We start from the raw sequence: 6591 nt of genomic DNA on the forward strand, positions 1-6591 counted from the left end.
GCAACTTTGTATAATATTTAAAAATAGATTGTAATTGTCTCTATTGTCCGTATAGTACTGTTGTAACAAAATATTTTGTTTTTCACCTTTTTCAATATGAATTTCAGAATACCTTGAAACCTGTTATTAAAAGCCCGTTAAAATTTGCTTTGAAGTTATGCTAAATTCATATAAATTTTCAGAATGTTTGAGTACATTTTTACTGTATCTAGCATTTTTCTGTTTTACACTTACCCATTTCCATTTTTAGTTTGTAATGTGCTAAGTTTCAAATACTGTCATGTAATACATTTCTCTTCTTTTATTATGTATTTCAATTTGGATTTTTACTGATAAAATAAAAAAGATGAATATGAAGTGACCTCTTCTTTCAAATTGGTCATATTCTGGTGGTTGTACTCAGGTCATTTAATACACAACCTCTGACTAAAACCACTGGTTTTAGAGCCAGCTGCTATTATTCGTTTTTCTCATCATGTGTTTTCACCTCATTTATTCTGTTTTATTTTGTTTTTTTTTTTTTAATATATATAGGTAGGTACATACCCTAATTGTAAAATATATGTGGTTCTATTTTTTTTTCAGTGACAATTTTATTTCTGTTTGCTTCTATCTAGTATAGTAACCATGTAACACAATTTGTTCAGGGTCCTTTTATAGCTACTGGGAACCTTTGCCATGAAAATTGCACCAAAATATAAGAAGCATAGGCAGGGAAGCTAGTTTTAGGTATATTCACCATCGGTTTGTTATGGGCCCAAGGAAGGACAGGTAGTTGGAAATTATTTGGATGTCTATATTCTGTTTAGAATTTGGAGTGATTTTGGACATGATAATTTAATTTGAACTAGATCCTTCCTGATGTTATTATTAAGTTGTCTCCTTTAGTTTTCTGCATTCTCCTTATTAATTCTTGATTTCTAGGGTGTGTTTTCTCCCTGTGTCCTTCCCGAATCTTGTAACTGTTGCTCCTCAGTTTGTGTGTATCACATGTACATGCAAGGATTTTTCTGATGAATGTTCAGGGAGCAGTGGTGTACTTAGTTTTACTTTACTTTTGCCAGATTCTACTAAAAATTTTAGGTGAGTTTCGCCCTGTTTATTCAACTAAATAAGACACTTGGGGATTTATATCTAAAGAAAAAATCTCAGTCATTGTAAATAAATGACCTAAAGTCATTATTGTGGAAATCAACCCGAGAAATCCCTTTCAGGAGTTTTACATCTTTTTTGGAACTCTTTTGGTATGATAGCTATATGACTTTAATACTTCTGAAGTAATTGGATTTGGTGTTTATATATCAACTTTACAGTTTAAAAAAAAAAGACCAGCATAGTACTTTGATTTTAGGTTATAATTTTGCATCACTAAAAAACAGTAAAGGATCTGGAAACAAGGGGCCATATAGGAATCTAAGAAGCACGTAATAAACATAAGACTAATGTACTAATTATTAATGTACTAATTACGTATGGTGCTCTTTGGCTGCTTCTTCCATTTTACATAATGAAAGAAATCCAAGAACATAAAATTAAAATATATGAATTTCCAGAAACAGATGATGAAGAAGAAAATAAACTTGTTAAAAAGATAAAGGTAGGTTCATCCCTGTACATACACTAAAGTAATCTGAGACCTTAAAAACATACTACAACGTCCACAGGAAAGATCAAAAGTATCAGTGTTTTAAGCAGTTGGCTTATAAAATGCCTAGGGAGATTTAATGTTGAATTCAACTTTATAGTTAACTTTGAAGATTAGCTAGTATATATAATAAGGAATTGTATAAACTACTGAGGTGAATAACCCAATCCTTATTTCAAATTGTTTTTAATTAACTGGCTTTCATATTATTTAATTTTTTCCCTCCTAAAAAATAAGTGATGAGAAAGGAAAGGAGAGAATTCCTTCTGTTATGTTTTAATTGCCAGACAAAAATATATTTCTTTTGTCTTTATAAAAGCCAACCAAAATTAAAGCTAGATAGGAGGAATAAGTTCTAGCATTCTGTAGCATTGTAGGGTGGCTGTAGTTAACAGTAATTTAGTCTCTATTTTCAAATAGCTAGAAGAGAGGATTATGAATGTTCCCAATACTGAAAAATAAGTGTGAGTTGATAAATGTGTGAATTACTCTAATTTGATCATTACATATTTGTATACAGGTATCAGAATACCATACTGTACCCCACAAATATGTACAATTATGTTTCAATTAAAAATAATAAAAACCAACCAAAAATTTACATCAAAATAATTTTCTGTAGTTTAATTTATCATGGTTTTCTAAGTACTTTGGCCCTAAAAATGGTATACTGAATAATGGCATTATGTAGGCAAATACCTTGGAATAATGAAATGCTTATACCTCGCCAGTGAAGAATTTCTGCAGTTGTATGAAATGGCTGGTTATATATTTCCGGGAGCCACAGAATTGTGAAGGGCTATGCATGGATGAATACAAATCCAGTCACCTGGATTTGAAATTCATGGTTAGAGCTTAGCAAATATACTATTCCCTGCTTTAGGTACTGTTATAGTTGGTTCATGATTAAGTAGGCAGGCTAGTCATTAGCCTCCTTTTTTTTTAATCCCCAAATGCTTTTCTATATATATGTGTATATATGGTCTCGATCTCCTGACTTCGTGATCCACCCACCTCGGCCTCCCAAAGTGCTGGGATTACAGGCGTGAGCCACTGCGCCCAGCCAATGCTAATATATTTTTTACCTTTTTCCTCCCAAGTATGGGACAACTTTCTGTAGTGATATTTAGTAAGTAATTTGCCCAGTATATTCTTGAATATTCTTAACTTTAAAGAGGAAATTTGGCAGGGCGCGGTGGCACATGCCTGTAATCCCAGCACTTTGGGAGGACAAGGCAGGCGGATCACGAGGTCAAGAGATCGAGACCATCCTGGCTAACACGGCGAAATCCCGTCTCTACCAAAAATACAAAAAATTAGCCGGGCGTGGCGGCGTCTGCCTGTAGTTCCAGCTGCTGGGGAGACTGAGGTGGGAGAATGGCGTGAACCTGGGAGGCAGAGCTTGCAGTGAGCTGAGATCGCGCCACTGCACTCCAGCCTGGGCGACAGAGCGAGACTCCATCTCAAAAAAAAAAGAGAGAAAATTTAGTTTTATTTATTGTTTACCTTGTCAGTAATATCATGTGATGTCATTTTACTAAATATTTGTTAAGTGGCCTATAGAAACTAATGCAGAAACTAAGTTTCTATCAAAATTGTTTTTTTGGCTAATCTGTTGAGTAATGTAACTTTTTTTATTCTTGAATTTATGAGGACTACAGAGATGTATTTGAACAAGAATACTTTGTTTTACAGCACCGTTTACCTCTTGCTGTGGTGGGTAGTAATACTATCATTGAAGTTAATGGCAAAAGGGTCAGAGGAAGGCAGTATCCTTGGAGTGTTGCTGAAGGTAAGGTTTTCTTCAGTGAATGACTTTCTATAAGATCTCAAGACTGTGATTAAAAATTTGTATTTATAGTAAGTAGTATGGTATGCATACTGTATTGATATAACCTAGATTTCAAGGACAGTATTGATTTCAGGTTCTTATAGTCTCATTTTCCTCTTAAGTATATTCATATTTTTCAAACCTATATCCTACTAAGTCAGGTAAGTATGTGTTAAGTCCTAAAGTTGTAGTATAGGTTGAACATTTTTTTTTTTTTTGAGATGGAGTCTCGCTCGGTCACCCAGGCTGGAGTGCAGTGGCATGATCTCAGCTCACTGCAACCTCTGCCTCCCGAGTTCAAATAATACTTCTGCCTCAGCCTCCTGAGTAGCTGGGACTATAGGTGCACACCACTACACCTGGCTAATTTTGGTATTTTTAGTAGAGACAGGGCTTCACCATATTGGCCAGGCTGGTCTCAGACTCCTGACCTTATGATCCGCCCGCCTCAGCCTCCCAAAGTGCTGGGATTACAGGCGTGAGCCACCGCACCCCACCTAGGTTGAACATTCTTAAAGAGAAAATTCAAAATGTGAATTGCTCCAAAATCTAAAATGTTTTGAGCACTGACATGCCGCTCAAAGGAAACGCTCACTGGAGCATTTTGAATTTTGGATTTTTGGATTAAGGATGCTCAACCAGTAAGTGTAACACAGATATTCCAGAATTCCAAAAAAAATCAAAACACTTGTGGTCCCAAGCATTTCAAATAAGAGATAATCAACTTGCACCACCCAGGTTGGCATCCCTGCCTAATCATTAAGTATATTTCTGTTTTCTTATTTGAAAACATACCTAAAATTCAGGGGTTCTTTACCTTGGGCCCAAAGTTTGCTCCCAGGGAATCTAATGAACCTTCTGGAATCAAACATTTTGGAGAGAAGGCCAGTCACTTTTATCGGAATGTCAGATGGGTCATGGACCCTCAAGAATTATTTTAAAAATGTATAAGCCCAGTTAAAACATTCACAGTCTCCTTTCCTCAGTGCAAAAGTTGCCCTTTTTGACATTGCATATTTAGAGTAAAAAAATTTCATTAGTAAGAGATCCTCTTTACTAGTTTTGTAAGGAGTTTTTTGTTTCTTAACTTGCTGTCTTAAATTATTAAGCATTAAGTAAGGAATTTTAAATACCAATAAAATCTTAGTTATAACACCAAACCTCAGAAGTCCTTCCTCTTGGCAATAGGTTTATTGTGTTTGTTTAATCTATTTAATCTTCTGCATTACAGTAAGCTGAAACCAAAATTGAGACATGATTGTTTTATGTTTGTTGCTATTATCTTTGAACTCTTTTTTTTTTTAAGAGACAAGGTCTTGCTATGTTGCCCAACTGGCCTCAAACTCCTGAGCTCAAAGTGATCTTCCCACATCATGCTCCTCCCTTATCACGTCACTATAGGCACACACCACTGCCCCTGGTTTATTTTGTACAGTTCTTTAATTTTTAGGATATTGTTTCAAGTTACTGTCCTTATTGGCAATTTTCCCACCAGTGACCCCTGTACCTTGTTCCCAGCTCCCTCTGCTATGACCAGGCAACTTTCAGTTGCTGAGCTGAGGCTTTAGAACTTACATACTGCTTAAAAACAGGAAACAGAGAAATTGATTTCCATCTCTCTTTTGAAGTTTACCCCTCTACTCTCAAGTAATATTCGTATTTGTGATACATTCTTTAAAAATAAAAGTAAAGAACCTTAAAGTTCTTGGCTCCCTTTTTCATTTTGGTTACCTTAAGATTTTTTCTAAAGTGATTCTCCCTTCACTTACACCACTGAATTTTTTAAATGTATGATAGAATAAATATATTTTTTTTTTTACCAATAATGAGAAAATACATGGTTTCCCCTTACAGAATTTCAAAGTTGTTTCCGGAGAGCTCATTTGTTAGGTTTATGTATCTATTTCTGAGGATTAAACTACAATAAGGCAATAATATAGTACACTTCTCTGTCATGCCCTTACGTTGAGTAGTATGTTTGTGTTAAATGTCAAAAAAATTGATCTAAGCTGTTTTGCATTTCCCCTCCTTGTTTTTACCCCCCAAGTTCCGGTGAAATATTTTTTGAAAAGACTGGGCTTAGTGGAAATATATGTGGTCTATTTTTTTCTTACAGTTGAACACGGTGAACATTGTTATTTTACAATTCTAAGAAATACTTTGATAAGGTAAGTGCAAGCAATGATGGAAATAGCATAAGATTTTCTTTCCCTAAATAAGAGTTGGACAGATTTACTTTTTGCCTTCTATAAATGTAGCTAATTTAAATTTACATCATCAGTCTAGTAATGAAGTAGGCATTACATGTAGATGATTCTTTCTCCAAGGTTTTGAAGTCATGAGCAAAAGTTACAAAATAATTTGTGTGTCTAGGGATACATAGGAAAATTAGTCTCTGTACTTTATCATTATACTTTCTATTGAGGTTTAATACTGAAATAACTATGGAAAGTGAAATAGAAGAGACTCTTAATGTAAAAAACGTGTGAAAACTATATAAGGGAAGGCTAGTTTTTGAGTCAAAAGCTAGAATTTGAATGTTAAAAGTTGCACAGCCTGGTAGCTGGTGAGTAGGGCACATTTTATGTACCGGAATATAGCAAACAAAATCAGTCTTCCTACCAGGTGAGAAAAAAAATGCCTAAATTGTGTCTTGCACACCTGCTGAAAAAGAGACGGAAAGCCTAAGGGAACAGGACATTTAGGCCATCCTGATTAGAGGACCAGGACTAGTAAAGAGGATCTCTTACTAATGAATTAGAAAAGCAGCACCAGAGAGGAAATCATGAAGAAATAGTGTAATAGGACCAGAGATGTTAGTAGGTAAGGAACAGAAAGGGCATCAAAATAATCCTCAGTGTTTTCATGTTGAGACACATTCCTTCCTCTCCCTACCTCACTCCTCATTTCCCACTTCTCTCTCTTGCTTCTCTACATCTTTACCACATACTCCCTTTTTCCTTTAGCTTTAGATGTCTGTCTTAAGTTGATATCTATTCATTTTCATACCTCTACCCACTTTCCCAAAACATAAGAATCTCTTTAGCTGTGTAAAGAAAGGTAGTAACATAAATCTGGATATTAATTGGAAATTGTGGAACAAGAAGAAGGTCAT

The 6591-nt window shown here is 35.0% G+C and overlaps 1 long non-coding RNA gene across 1 annotated transcript; it reads left to right on the forward strand.

The window, feature by feature from the left end:
* The first annotated feature begins 1404 nt into the window (after window positions 1-1404).
* Window positions 1405-4820, forward strand: LOC115833810. The gene is made up of 3 exons (XR_004029087.1): window positions 1405-1597; window positions 3341-3437; window positions 4783-4820. It is a non-coding gene; the product is annotated as an uncharacterized LOC115833810 (long non-coding RNA).
* The last annotated feature ends 1771 nt before the right edge of the window (window positions 4821-6591 follow it).

This window comes from Nomascus leucogenys, unplaced genomic scaffold, assembly GCF_006542625.1.
Source record: "Nomascus leucogenys isolate Asia unplaced genomic scaffold, Asia_NLE_v1 000903F_72717_qpd_obj, whole genome shotgun sequence".
Taxonomy (NCBI): domain Eukaryota; kingdom Metazoa; phylum Chordata; class Mammalia; order Primates; family Hylobatidae; genus Nomascus; species Nomascus leucogenys.